This window comes from Sinohyriopsis cumingii, unplaced genomic scaffold (genome assembly GCF_028554795.1).
Source record: "Sinohyriopsis cumingii isolate HCF-2022 unplaced genomic scaffold, ASM2855479v2 utg000354l, whole genome shotgun sequence".
NCBI lineage: Eukaryota > Metazoa > Mollusca > Bivalvia > Unionida > Unionidae > Sinohyriopsis > Sinohyriopsis cumingii.
Window position 1 is genome coordinate 1,643,539 of NW_028315890.1, and position 17,047 is coordinate 1,660,585.

Sequence of the window (17,047 nt, forward strand, 5' to 3'; positions counted from 1 at the left end):
AGAGTTGCACATGCAAATTTGACTACTTTTATGACGACACTTACACATTTGCGCAACTAATCAATGATAATTCTCTATTCACTCAAATTACATGTTATCATGCATTTGTCAGAAGAAAAGAACCATTTTATTCTTTTCTCAGCACTTAATGTTAGATAAATATCCACATATGAGAACGTTTGCATCAGACTTATGCGTTTGTTAAACTGATTTGTCTGTTTATGCCTCTTGACGTATATTTCTTGCTGTCATGCATTTTTTAGTAGAAACTGACCTCTTATTTCTCTTCACAAGACCTTATTGACAAATACAATGCTTTTTTGAGCTTTTTTTTCTGACGCTAAACTAATTTTGATACATCTTGTATCATTCGTTTCTCTTGACTCCAATTTGTGTCACTTATGCATTTGAAAGCAGATAGGAACTAATGTATTCTCTTCACAGTTACTTAATGTTAGATAAAGATCAACTTTTGATTACGTTTTGATTAAACTGTGGCATCTATAACACTGATTGGACTAATGGAGCCTCTTGACATCGATTTCTGGCAATCATGCTTTTGTCAGTAGACAAGAATCCTTTATATCTATTTACAACCTGATAATGAGAGTTACAAATGCACTTTTGACTACATTTTTACGACTCTCATTTATGGAACTCATTCAATGATCCTTGTCTTATTACACAAATTACATGGTATCATGCCATTGTCACAAGAAAATAACCATTTTATTCTATTCTCAGCAACTTTATCCACTTTTGAGAACTTATTCGTCAGAATTTTGATTTTATTAATCTTATTGGGCTGTTTAAATCCCTTGACGTCCATTTCTTGCAATCGTTCATTTGTCAGCAGAAAACGACATATTTTGTTCGCATTACAATGATTTATTCACAGCTAAAATGTCTTTTTGAGAATGTTTTTCTGACACTATTATATTAAGGATACATCTGGTGTCATTTGTTTCTCTTGACGTTAATTTGTGTCATTGATGCATTCGTAAGAAGATAGGGGCTAATTTTTTTCTCTTGACAGTTACTAAATATTTGATAAACATCCCATTTTGAGAACGTTTTCTTTCGACTTAGTTATTGTCAAAACTGTCTGGAGTGTTCGTACCTCTTGACGTCGTTTTCTGGCAATCATGCATTTGTCAGTAGATTGGAACCCAATTTATCTCTTTATATCTTCGTAATTAGAATTAAAAATGCATATTTGACTACGTTAGATGACACGCATCTTTGGGACGCATTCAATGATTCTTGTCTTTTTACGCATATTACATTCAATCATACATTTTTCAGAAGAAAAGGTCCATTTTGTTCTATTCCCAGCAACATAATGTTAGATAACTATCTAGTTTCGAGAACATTTTCCTCAGACTTATGCAGTTATTAAACTGATTGGACTGTTTGAGTCTCTTGATATCCATTTCATGCACTCATGCATTTTTCAGTAGAAATGGACGTCTTATTTCTCATCACAAGATTTTATTGACAATCAAAATACCTTTCTGAGAATGATTTGCTGACGCTAATCTTTTTATGATACATCTTGTATCGATGGCGTCTCTTGACGTGAATTTGTGTCATTGCTGCATTTGTTATGAGATGGAAACCAATCATTCCTCTTCATAGTTACTTAATATTAGATAAACATCCACTTTTGAGAAAGATTTGTTTAGGCTTAGGCATTTTTTAAAGTGATATTAAAGTTCGAGTTTCTTGACATCGATTTTTGGCTATCACACATTTGTCAATAGAGGGGAACGCATTATATCTCTTCACAACTACATAATGACAGTTGTACATGCAAATTAGACTACTTTTATGACGACACTTACACATGTGCGCAAGTCGTTCAAGATAATTCTGTATTCACTCAAATTACATATCATCATGCATTTGTCAGAAGGAAAGAACCATTTTATTATTTTCTCAGCAACTTAATGTTAGACAAATATCCACATCTGAGAACGTTTGCATCAGTCTTATGCGTTTGTTAAACTGATTTGTCTGTTTATGCCTCTTGACGTATATTTCTTGCTGTCATGCATTTTTGAGTAGAAACTGACCTCTTATTTCTCTTCACAAGACCTTATTGACAAATACAATGCCTTTTTGAGCATGTTTTTCTGACGCCAAACTAATTTTGATACATCTTGTATCATTCGTTTCTCTTAACTCCAATTTGTGTCACTTTTGCATTTGAAATCAGATAGGAACTAATGTATTCTCTTCACAGTTACTTAATCTTAGATAAAGATCAACTTTTGATTACGTTTTGATTAAACTGTGTCATCTATAACACTGATTGGACTAATGGAGCCTCTTGACATCGATTTCTGGCAATCATGCTTTTGTCAGTATACAAGAACCCTTTATATCTCTTTACAACCTCATAATGAGAGTTACAAATGTACTTTGGACTACATTTTTACGACTCTCATTTATGGAACTCATTCAATGATCCTTGTCTTATTACACAAATTACATGCTATCATGCATTTATCAGAAGAAAATAACCATTTTATTCTCTTCTCAGCAACGTTATCCACCTTTGAGAACTGATTCGTCAGAATTTTGATTTTATTAATCTGATTGGGCTGTTTAAATCCCTATCCGTCCATTTCTTGCAATCGTTCATTTGTCAGTAGAAAACGACATATTTTGTTCGCATTGCAATGATTTATTAACAGCTAAAATGTCTTTTTGAGAATGTTTTTCTGACACTATTATATTAAGGATACATCTGGTGTCATTTGTTTCTCTTGACGTTAATTTGTGTCATTGATGCATTCGTAAGAAGATAGGGGCTAATTTTTTTCTCTTGACAGTTACTAAATATTTGATAAACATCCCATTTTGAGAACGTTTTCTTTCGACTTAGTTATTGTCAAAACTGTCTGGAGTGTTCGTACCTCTTGACGTCGTTTTCTGGCAATCATGCATTTGTCAGTAGATTGGAACCCAATTTATCTCTTTATATCTTCGTAATTAGAATTAAAAATGCATATTTGACTACGTTAGATGACACGCATCTTTGGGACGCATTCAATGATTCTTGTCTTTTTACGCATATTACATTCAATCATACATTTTTCAGAAGAAAAGGTCCATTTTGTTCTATTCCCAGCAACATAATGTCAGATAACTATCTAGTTTCGAGAACATTTTCCTCAGACTTATGCAGTTATTAAACTGATTGAACTGTTTGAGTCTCTTGATATCCATTTCTTGCACTCATGCATTTTTCAGTAGAAATGGACGTCTTATTTCTCATCACAAGATTTTATTGACAATCAAAATACCTTTCTGAGAATGATTTGCTGACGCTGATCTTTTTTATGATACATCTGTATCGATGGCGACTCTTGACGTGAATTTGTGTCATTGCTGCATTTGTTATGAGATGGAAACCAATCATTCCTCTTCATAGTTGCTTAATATTAGGTAAACATCCACTTCTGAGAAAGATTTGTTCAGGCTTAGGCATTTTTTAAAGTGATATTAAAGTTCGAGTTTCTTGACATCGATTTTTGGCTATCAGACATTTGTCAATAGAGGGGAACACATTATATCTCTTCACAACTACATAATGACAGTTGCACATGCAAATTTGACTACTTTTATGACGACACTTACACATGTGCGCAAGTCGTTCAAGATAATTCTGTATTCACTCAAATTACATATCATCATGCATTTGTCAGAAGGAAAGAACCATTTTATTATTTTCTCCGCAACTTAATGTTAGATAAATATGCACATCTGAGAACGTTTGCATCAGACTTATACATTTGTTAAACTGATTTGTCTGTTTATGCCTATTGACGTATATTTCTTGCTATAATGCATTCTTGAGTAGAAACTGACCTCTTTTTTCTCTTCACAAGACCTTAGTTACAAATACAATGCCTTTTTGAGCATGTTTTTCTGATGCTAAACTAATTTTGATACATCTTGTATCATTCGTTTCTCTTGACTCCAATTTGTGTCACTTATGCACTTGAAAGCAGATAGGAACTAATGTATTCTCTTCACAGTTACTTAATGTTAGATAAAGATCAACTTTTGATTACGTTTTGATTGACTGTGGCATTTATAACACTGATTGGACTAATGGAACCTCTTGACATCGATTTCTGGCAATCATGCTTTTGTAAGTAGAAAAGAATCCTTTATATCTCTTTACAACCTCATAATGAGAGTTACAAATGCACTTTTGACTCCATTTTTACGACTCTCATTTATGGAACTCATTCAATGATCCTTGTCTTATTACACAAATTACATGCTATCATGCATTTATCAGAAGAAAATAACCATTTTATTCTCTTCTCAGCAACTTTATACACTTTTGAGAACTTATTCGTGACAATTTTGATTTTGTTAATCTGATTGGGCTGTTTGAATCTCTTGACGTCCAATTCTTGCAATCACTCATTTGTCAGTAGAAAAGGACATCTCTTTTTCGCATTACAATGATTTATTGACAACTAAAATGTCTTTTTATGAATATTTTTCTGACACTATTATATTAAAGATACATCTGGTGTCATTTGTTTCTCTTGATGTTAATTTTTGTCATTGATGCATTCGTAAGAAGACACTGGCTAATTATTCCTCTTGACAGTTACTTAATGTTAGACAAACATCCCATTTTGAGAACGTTTTCTTTGGACTTAGTTGTTTATAAAACTGACTTGAGTGTTCGTACCTCTTGACGTCGATTTCTGGCAATCATGCATTTGTCAGTTGAATGGAACCCAATATAAATCTTTACATCTTTGTAATTAGAATTAAAAATGCATATTTGACTACGTTAGATGACACGCATCTTTGGGACGCATTCAATCATTCTTGTCTTTTTACCGAAATTACATTCAATCATACATTTGTCAGAAGAAAAGGTCCATTTTGTTCTCTTCCCAGCAACATAATGTTAGATAACTATCTAATTTTTAGAACATTTTCGTCCGACTTATGCAGTTATTAAACTGATTGGACTGTTTGAGTCCCTTGACACCCATTTCTTGCACTCATGCATTCTTCAGTAAAAATGGACATCTTATTTCTCATCACAAGATTTTATTGACAATCAAAATACCTTTCTGAGAATGATTTGCTGACGCTAATCTTTTTATGATACATCTTGTATCGATGGCGTCTCTTGACGCGAATTTGTGTCATTGCTGCATTTGTCATGAGATGGAAACCAATCATTCCTCTTCATAGTCACTTAATATTAGATAAACATCCACTTTTGAGAAAGATTTGTTTAGGCTTAGGCATTTTTTAAAGTGATATTAAAGTTCGAGTTTCTTGACATCGATTTTTGGCTATCACACATTTGTCAATAGAGGGGAACACATTATATCTCTTCACAACTACATAATGAGAGTTGCACATGCAAATTTGACTACTTTTATGACGACACTTACACATTTGCGCAACTAATCAATGATAATTCTCTATTCACTCAAATTACATGTTATCATGCATTTGTCAGAAGAAAAGAACCATTTTATTCTTTTCTCAGCACTTAATGTTAGATAAATATCCACATATGAGAACGTTTGCATCAGACTTATGCGTTTGTTAAACTTATTTGTCTGTTTATGCCTCTTGACGTATATTTCTTACTGTCATGCATTTTTGAGTAGAAACTGACCTCTTATTTCTCTTCACAAGACCTTATTGACAAATACAATGCTTTTTTGAGCTTTTTTTCTGACGCTAAACTAATTTTGATACATCTTGTATCATTCGTTTCTCTTGACTCCAATTTGTGTCACTTATGCATTTGAAAGCAGAGAGGATCTAATGTATTCTCTTCACAGTTACTTAATGTTAGATAAAGATCAACTTTTGATTACGTTTTGATTAAACTGTGGCATCTATAACACTGATTGGACTAATGGAGCCTCTTGACATCGATTTCTGGCAATCATGCTTTTGTCAGTAGACAAGAATCCTTTATATCTCTTTACAACCTGATAATGAGAGTTACAAATGCACTTTTGACTACATTTTTACGATTCTCATTTATGGAACTCATTCAATGATCCTTGTCTTATTACACAAATTGCATGGTATCATGCACTTGTCACAAGAAAATAACCATTTTATTCTATTCTCAGCAACTTTATCCACTTTTGAGATCTTATTCGTCAGAATTTTGATTTTATTAATCTGATTGGGCTGTTTGAATCCCTTGACGTCCATTTCTGGCAATCGTTCATTTGTCAGCAGAAAACGACATATTTTGTTCGCATTACAATGATTTATTAACAGCTAAAATGTCTTTTTGAGAATGTTTTTCTGACACTATTATATTAAGGATACATCTGGTGTTATTTGTTTCTCTTGACGTTAATTTGTGTCATTGATTCATTCGTAAGAAGATAGGGGCTAATTTTTTCTCCTGACAGTTACTAAATGTTTGATAAACATCCCATTTTGAGAACGTTTTCTTTCGACTTAGCTATTGTTAAAACTGTCTGGAGTGTTCGTACCTCTTGATGTCGTTTTCTGGCAATCATGCATTTGTCAGTAGATTGGAACCCAATATATATCTTTACATCTTCGTAATTAGAATTAAAAATTCATATTTGACTACGTTAGATGACACGCATGTTTGGGACGCATTCAATGATTCTTGTCTTTTTACGCAAATTACATTCAATCATACATTTTTCAGAAGAAAAGTTCAATTTTGTTCTCTTCCCAGCAACATAATGTTAGATAACTATCTAGTTTCTAGAACATTTTCCTCATACTTATGCAGTTATTAAACTGACTAGACCGTTTGAGTCTCTTGACATCCATTTCTTGCACTCATGCATTTTTCAGTAGAAATGGACATCTTATCTCTCATCACAAGATTTTATTGACAATCAAAATATCTTTCTGAGAATGATTTGCTGACGCTAATCTTTTTATGATACATCTTGTATCGATGGCGTCTCTTGACGCGAATTTGTGTCATTGCTGCATTTGTTATGAGATGGAAACCAATCATTCTTCTTCATAGTTACTTAATATTAGATAAACATCCACTTTTGAGAAAGATTTGTTTAGGCTTAGGCATTTTTTAAAGTGATATTAAAGTTCGAGTTTCTTGACATCGATTTTTGGCTATCACACATTTGTCAATAGAGGGGAACACATTATATCTCTTCACAACTACATAATGACAGTTGCACATGCAAATTAGACTACTTTTATGACGACACTTACACATTTGCGCAACTCGTTCAAGATAATTCTCTATTCACTCAAATTACATATCATCATGCATTTGTCAGAAGGAAAGAACCATTTTATTATTTTCTCAGCAACTTAATGTTAGATAAATATCCACATCTGAGAACGTTTGCATCAGTCTTATGCGTTTGTTAAACTGATTTGTCTGTTTATGCCTCTTCACGTATGTTTCTTGCTGTCATGCATTTTTGAGTAGAAACTGACCTCTTATTTCTCTTCACAAGACATTATTGACAAATACAATGCCTTTTTGAGCATGTTTTTCTGACGCCAAACTAATTTTGATACATCTTGTATCATTCGTTTCTCTTGACTCCAATTTGTGTCACTTTTGTATTTTAAATCAGATAGGAACTAATGTATTCTCTTCAGAGTTACTTAATCTTAGATAAAGATCAACTTTTGATTACGTTTTGATTAAACTGTGGCATTTATAACACTGATTGGACTAATGGAGCCTCTTGACATCGATTTCTGGCAATCATGCTTTTGTCAGTATACAAGAACCCTTTATATCTCTTTACAACCTCATAATGAGAGTTACAAATGTACTTTGGACTACATTTTTACGACTCTCATTTATGGAACTCATTCAATGATCCTTGTCTTATTACACAAATTACATGCTATCATGCATTTATCAGAAGAAAATAACCATTTTATTCTCTTCTCAGCAACGTTATCCACCTTTGAGAACTTATTCGTCAGAATTTTGATTTTATTAATCTTATTGGGCTGTTTAAATCCCTTGCCGTCCATTTCTTGCAATCGTTCATTTGTCAGTAGAAAACGACATATTTTGTTCGCATTGCAATGATTTATTAACAGCTAAAATGTCTTTTTGAGAATGTTTTTCTGACACTATTATATTAAGGATATATCTGGTGTCAATTGTTTCTCTTGACGTTAATTTGTGTCATTGATGCATTCGTAAGAAGATAGGGGCTAATTTTTTTCTCTTGACAGTTACTTAATATTTGATAACCATCCCATTTTGAGAACGTTTTCTTTCGACTTAGTTATTGTCAAAACTGTCTGGAGTGTTCGTACCTCTTGACGTCGTTTTCTGGCAATCATGCATTTGTCAGTAGATTGGAACCCAATATATCTCTTTATATCTTCGTAATTAGAATTAAAAATGCATATTTGACTACGTTAGATGACACGCATCTTTGGGACGCATTCAATCATTCTTGTCTTTTTACGCATATTACATTCAATCATACATTTTTCAGAAGAAAAGGTCCATTTTGTTCTCTTCCCAGCAACATAATGTTAGATAACTATCTAGTTTCGAGAACATTTTCCTCAGACTTATGCAGTTATTAAACTGATTGGACTGTTTGAGTCTCTTGATATCCATTTCTTGCACTCATGCATTTTTCAGTAGAAATGGACGTCTTATTTCTCATCACAAGATTTTATTGACAATCAAAATACCTTTCTGAGAATGATTTGCTGACGCTGATCTTTTTATGATACATCTGTATCGATGGCGTCCCTTGACGTGAATTTGTGTCATTGCTGCATTTGTTATGAGATGGAAACCAATCATTCCTCTTCATAGTTGCTTAATATTAGATAAACATCCACTTCTGAGAAAGATTTGTTCAGGCTTAGGCATTTTTTAAAGTGATATTAAAGTTCGAGTTTCTTGACATCGATTTTTGGCTATCACACATTTGTCAATAGAGGGGAACACATTATATCTCTTCACAACTACATAATGACAGTTGCACATGCAAATTTGACTACTTTTATGACGACACTTACACATGTGCGCAAGTCGTTCAAGATAATTCTGTATTCACTCAAATTACATATCATCATGCATTTGTCAGAAGGAAAGAACCATTTTATTATTTTCTCCGCAACTTAATGTTAGATAAATATGCACATCTGAGAACGTTTGCATCAGACTTATACATTTGTTAAACTGATTTGTCTGTTTATGCCTATTGACGTATATTTCTTGCTATAATGCATTCTTGAGTAGAAACTGACCTCTTATTTCTCTTCACAAGACCTTATTTACAAATACAATGCCTTTTTGGGCATGTTTTTCTGATGCTAAACTAATTTTGATACATCTTGTATCATTCGTTTCTCTTGACTCCAATTTGTGTCACTTATGCACTTGAAAGCAGATAGGAACTAATGTACTCTCTTCACAGTTACTTAATGTTAGATAAAGATCAACTTTTGATTACGTTTTGATTGACTGTGGCATTTATAACACTGATTGGACTAATGGAACCTCTTGACATCGATTTCTGGCAATCATGCTTTTGTAAGTAGAAAAGAATCCTTTATATCTCTTTACAACCTCATAATGAGAGTTACAAATGCACTTTTGACTCCATTTTTACGACTCTCATTTATGGAACTCATTCAATGATCCTTGTCTTATTACACAAATTACATGCTATCATGCATTTATCAGAAGAAAATAACCATTTTATTCTCTTCTCAGCAACTTTATACACTTTTGAGAACTTATTCGTCAGAATTTTGATTTTATTATTCTGATTGGGCTGTTTGAATCTCTTGACGTCCAATTCTTGCAATCACTCATTTGTCAGTAGAAAAGGACATCTCTTTTTCGCATTACAATGATTTATTGACAACTAAAATGTCTTTTTGAGAATATTTTTCTGACACTATTATATTAAAGATACATCTGGTGTCATTTGTTTCTCTTGATGTTAATTTTTGTCATTGATGCATTCGTAAGAAGATAGGGGCTAATTATTCCTCTTGACAGTTACTTAATGTTAGACAAACATCCCATTTTGAGAACGTTTTCTTTCGACTTATTTATAAAACTGACTTGAGTGTTCGTACCTCTTGACGTCGATTTCTGGCAATCATGCATTTGTCAGTTGAATGGAACCCAATATAAATCTTTACATCTTTGTAATTAGAATTAAAAATGCATATTTGACTACGTTAGATGACACGCATCTTTGGGACGCATTCAATGATTCTTGTCTTTTTACCGAAATTACATTCAATCATACATTTGTCAGAAGAAAAGGTCCATTTTGTTCTCTTCCCAGCAACATAATGTTAGATAACTATCTAATTTCTAGAACATTTTCCTCAGGCTTATGCAGTTATTAAACTGATTGGACTGTTTGAGTCCCTTGACACCCATTTCTTGCACTCATGCATTCTTCAGTAAAAATGGACATCTTATTTCTCATCACAAGATTTTATTGACAATCAAAATTCCATTCTGAGAATGATTTGCTGACGCTAATCTTTTTATGATACATATTGTATCGATGGCGTCTCTTGACGCGAATTTGTGTCATTGCTGCATTTGTTATGAGATGGAAACCAATCATTCCTCTTCATAGTCACTTAATATTAGATAAACATCCACTTTTGAGAAAATTTGTTTAGGCTTAGGCATTTTTTAAAGTGATATTAAAGTTCGAGTTTCTTGACATCGATTTTTGGCTATCACACATTTGTCAATAGAGGGGAACACATTATATCTCTTCACAACTACATAATGAGAGTTGCACATGCAAATTTGACTACTTTTATGACGACACTTACACATTTGCGCAACTAATCAATGATAATTCTCTATTCACTCAAATTACATGTTATCATGCATTTGTCAGAAGAAAAGAACCATTTTATTCTTTTCTCAGCACTTAATGTTAGATAAATATGCACATATGAGAATGTTCGCATCAGACTTGTGCGTTTGTTAAACTGATTTGTCTGTTTATGCCTCTTGACGTATATTTCTTGCTGTCATGCATTTTTGAGTAGAAACTGACCTCTTATTTCTCTTCACAAGACCTTGTTGACAAATACAATGCTTTTTTGAGCTTTTTTTTCTGACGCTAAACTAATTTTGATACATCTTGTATCATTCGTTTCTCTTGACTCCAATTTGTGTCACTTATGCATTTGAAACCAGATAGGAACTAATGTATTCTCTTCACAGTTACTTAATGTTAGATAAAGATCAACTTTTGATTACGTTTTGATTAAACTGTGGCATCTATAACACTGATTGGACTAATGGAGCCTCTTGACATCGATTTCTGGCAATCATGCTTTTGTCAGTAGACAAGAATCCTTTATATCTCTTTACAACGTGATAATGAGAGTTACAAATGCACTTTTGACTACATTTTTACGACTCTCATTTATGGAACTCATTCAATGATCCTTGTCTTATTACACAAATTTAATGTTATCATGCACTTGTCACAAGAAAATAACCATTTTATTCTATTCTCAGCAACTTTATCCACTTTTGAGAACTTATTCGTCAGAATTTTGATTTTATTAATCTTATTGGGCTGTTTAAATCCCTTGACGTCCATTTCTTGCAATCGTTCATTTGTCAGCAGAAAACGACATATTTTGTTCGCATTACAATGATTTATTAACAGCTAAAATGTCTTTTTGAGAATGTTTTTCTGACACTATTATATTAAGGATACATCTGGTGTTATTTGTTTCTCTTGACGTTAATTTGTGTCATTGATTCATTCGTAAGAAGATAGGGGCTAATTTTTTCTCTTGACAGTTACTAAATGTTTGATAAACATCCCATTTTGAGAACGTTTTCTTTCGACTTAGTTATTGTTAAAACTGTCTGGAGTGTTCGTACCTCTTGACGTCGTTTTCTGGCAATCATGCATTTGTCAGTAGATTGGAACCCAATATATATCTTTACATCTTCGTAATTAGAATTAAAAATTCATATTTGACTACGTTAGATGACACGCATGTTTGGGACGCATTCAATGATTCTTGTCTTTTTACGCAAATTACATTCAATCATACATTTTTCAGAAGAAAAGTTCAATTTTGTTCTCTTCCCAGCAACATAATGTTAGATAACTATCTAGTTTCTAGATCATTTTCCTCATACTTATGCAGTTATTAAACTGACTGGACTGTTTGAGTCTCTTGACATCCATTTCTTGCACTCATGCATTTTTCAGTAGAAATGGACGTCTTATCTCTCATCACAAGATTTTATTGACAATCAAAATATCTTTCTGAGAATGATTTGCTGACGCTAATCTTTTTATGATACATCTTGTATCGATGGCGTCTCTTGACGCGAATTTGTGTCATTGCTGCATTTGTTATGAGATGGAAACCAATCATTCCTCTTCATAGTTACTTAATATTAGATAAACATCCACTTTTGAGAAAGATTTGCTTAGGCTTAGGCATTTTTTAAAGTGATATTAAAGTTCGAGTTTCTTGACATCGATTTTTGGCTATCACACATTTGTCAATAGAGGAGAACACATTATATCTCTTCACAACTACATAATGACAGTTGCACATGCAAATTAGACTACTTTTATGACGACACTTACACATTTGCGCAACTCGTTCAAGATAATTCTCTATTCACTCAAATTACATATCATCATGCATTTGTCAGAAGGAAAGAACCATTTTATTATTTTCTCCGCAACTTAATGTTAGATAAATATCCACATCTGAGAACGTTTGCATCAGTCTTATGCGTTTGTTAAACTGATTTGTCTGTTTATGCCTCTTGACGTATATTTCTTGCTGTCATGCATTTTTGAGTAGAAACTGACCTCTTATTTCTCTTCACAAGACCTTATTGACAAATGCAATGCCTTTTTGAGCATGCTTTTCTGACGCTAAACTAATTTTGATACATCTTGTATCATTCGTTTCTCTTGACTCCAATTTGTGTCACTTTTGCATTTGAAATCAGATAGGAACTAATGCATTCTCTTCACAGTTACTTAATCTTAGATAAAGATCAACTTTTGATTACGTTTTGATTAAACTGTGGCATTTATAACACTGATTGGACTAATGGAGCCTCTTGACATCGATTTCTGGCAATCATGCTTTTGTCAGTATACAAGAACCCTTTATATCTCTTTACAACCTCATAATGAGAGTTACAAATGTACTTTGGACTACATTTTTACGACTCTCATTTATGGAACTCATTCAATGATCCTTGTCTTATTACACAAATTACATGCTATCATGCATTTATCAGCAGAAAATAACCATTTTATTCTCTTCTCAGCAACGTTATCCACCTTTGAGAACTTATTCGTCAGAATTTTGATTTTATTAATCTGATTGGGCTGTTTAAATCCCTTGCCGTCCATTTCTTGCAATCGTTCATTTGTCAGTAGAAAACGACATATTTTGTTCGCATTGAAATGATTTATTAACAGCTAAAATGTCTTTTTGAGAATGTTTTTCTGACACTATTATATTAAGGATACATCTGGTGTCATTTGTTTCTCTTGACGTTAATTTGTGTCATTGATGCATTCGTAAGAAGATAGGGGCTAATTTTTTCTCTTGACAGTTACTAAATGTTTGATAAACCTCCCATGTTGAGAACGTTTTCTTTCGACTTAGTTATTGTCAAAACTGTCTGGAGTGTTCGTACCTCTTGACGTCGTTTTCTGGCAATCATGCATTTGTCAGTAGATTGGAACCCAATATATCTCTTTATATCTTCGTAATTAGAATTAAAAATGCATATTTGACTACGTTAGATGACACGCATCTTTGGGACGCATTCAATGATTCTTGTCTTTTTACCGAAATTACATTCAATCATACATTTTTCAGAAGAAAAGGTCCATTTTGTTCTATTCCCAGCAACATAATGTTAGATAACTATCTAGTTTCGAGAACATTTTCCTCAGACTTATGCAGTTATTAAACTGATTGGACTGTTTGAGTCTCTTGACACCCATTTCTTGCACTCATGCATTTTTCAGTAGAAATGGACGTCTTATTTCTCATCACAAGATTTTATTGACAATCAAAATACCTTTCTGAGAATGATTTGCTGACGCTGATCATTTTATGATACATCTGTATCGATGGCGTCTCTTGACGTGAATTTGTGTCATTGCTGCATTTGTTATGAGATGGAAACCAATCATTCCTCTTCATAGTTGCTTAATATTAGATAAACATCCACTTCTGAGAAAGATTTGTTCAGGCTTAGGCATTTTTTAAAGTGATATTAAAGTTCGAGTTTCTTGACATCGATTTTTGGCTATCACACATTTGTCAATAGAGGGGAACACATTATATCTCTTCACAACGACATAATGACAGTTGCACATGCAAATTTGACTACTTTTATGACGACACTTACACATGTGCGCAACTCGTTCAAGATAATTCTGTATTCACTCAAATTACATATCATCATGCATTTGTCAGAAGGAAAGAACCATTTTATTATTTTCTCCGCAACTTAATGTTAGATAAATATGCACATCTGAGAACGTTTGCATCAGACTTATACATTTGTTAAACTGATTTGTCTGTTTATGCCTATTGACGTATATTTCTTGCTATAATGCATTCTTGAGTAGAAACTGACCTCTTTTTTCTCTTCACAAGACCTTATTTACAAATACAATGCCTTTTTGAGCATGTTTTTCTGATGCTAAACTAATTTTGATACATCTTGTATCATTCGTTTCTCTTGACTCCAATTTGTGTCACTTATGCACTTGAAAGCAGATAGGAACTAATGTATTCTCTTCACAGTTACATAATATTAGATAAAGATCAACTTTTGATTACGTTTTGATTGACTGTGGCATTTATAACACTGATTGGACTAATGGAACCTCTTGACATCGATTTCTGGCAATCATGCTTTTGTAAGTAGAAAAGAATCCTTTATATCTCTTTACAACCTCATAATGAGAGTTACAAATGCACTTATGACTCCATTTTTACGACTCTCATTTATGGAACTCATTCAATGATCCTTGTCTTATTACACAAATTACATGCTATCATGCATTTATCAGAAGAAAATAACCATTTTATTCTCTTCTCAGCAACTTTATACACTTTTGAGAACTTATTCGTCAGAATTTTGATTTTATTAATCTGATTGGGCTGTTTGAATCTCTTGACGTCCAATTCTTGCAGTCACTCATTTGTAAGTAGAAAAGGACATCTCTTATTCGCATTACAATGATTTATTGACAACTAAAATGTCTTTTTGAGAATATTTTTCTGACACTATTATATTAAAGATACATCTGGTGTCATTTGTTTCTCTTTATGTTAATTTTTGTCATTGATGCATTCGTAAGAAGATAGGGGCTAATTATTCCTCTTGACAGTTACTTAATGTTAGACAAACATCCCATTTTGAGAACGTTTTCTTTCGACTTATTTATAAAACTGACCTGAGTGTTCGTACCTCTTGACGTCGATTTCTGGCAATCATGCATTTGTCAGTTGAATGGAACCCAATATAAATCTTTACATCTTTGTAATTAGAATTAAAAATGCATATTTGACTACGTTAGATGACACGCATCTTTGGGACGCATTCCTTGATTCTTGTCGTTTTACCGAAATTACATTCAATCATACATTTGTCAGAAGAAAAGGTCCATTTTGTTCTCTTCCCAGCAACATAATGTTAGATAACTATCTAATTTCTAGAACATTTTCCTCAGGCTTATGCAGTTATTAAACTGATTGGACTGTTTGAGTCCCTTGACACCCATTTCTTGCACTCATGCATTCTTCAGTAAAAATGGACATCTTATTTCTCATCACAAGATTTTATTGACAATCAAAATACCATTCTGAGAATGATTTGCTGACGCTGATCTTTTTATGATACATCTTGTATCGATGGCGTCTCTTGACGCGAATTTGTGTCATTGCTGCATTTGTTATGAGATGGAAACCAATCATTATTCTTCATAGTCACTTAATATTAGATAAACATCCACTTTTGAGAAAGATTTGTTTAGGCTTAGGCATTTTTTAAAGTGATATTAAAGTTCGAGTTTCTTGACATCGATTTTTGGCTATCACACATTTGTCAATAGAGGGGAACACATTATATCTCTTCACAACTACATAATGACAGCTGCACATGCAAATTTGACTACTTTTATGACGACACTTACACATTTGCGCAACTAATCAATGATAATTCTCTATTCACTCAAATTACATATCATCATGCATTTGTCAGATGAAAAGAACCATTTTATTCTTTTCTCAGCACTTAATGTTAGATAAATATCCACATATGAGAACGTTTGCATCAGTCTTATGCGTTTGTTAAACTGATTTGTCTGTTTATGCCTCTTGACGTATATATCTTGCTGTCATGCATTTTTGAGTAGAAACTGACCTCTTATTTCTCTTCACAAGACCTTGTTGACAAATACAATGCTTTTTTGAGCTTTTTTTTCTGACGCTAAACTAATTTTGATACATCTTGTATCATTCGTTTCTCTTGACTCCAATTTGTGTCACTTATGCATTTGAAAGCAGATAGGAACTAATGTATTCTCTTCACAGTTACTTAATGTTAGATAAAGATCAACTTTTGATTACGTTTTGATTAAACTGTGGCATCTATAACACCAATTGGACTAATGGAGCCTCTTGACATCGATTTCTGGCAATCATGCTTTTGTCAGTAGACAAGAATCCTTTATATCTCTTTACAACCTGATAATGAGAGTTACAAATGCACTTTTGACTACATTTTTACGACTCTCATTTATGGAACTCATTCAATGATCCTTGTCTTATTACACAAATTACATGCTATCATGCATTTATCAGAAGAAAATAACCATTTTATTCTATTCTCAGCAACTTTATCCACTTTTGAGAACTTATTCGTCAGAATTTTGATTTTATTAATCTTATTGGGCTGTTTAAATCCCTTGACGTCCATTTCTTGCAATCGTTCATTTGTCAGTAGAAAACG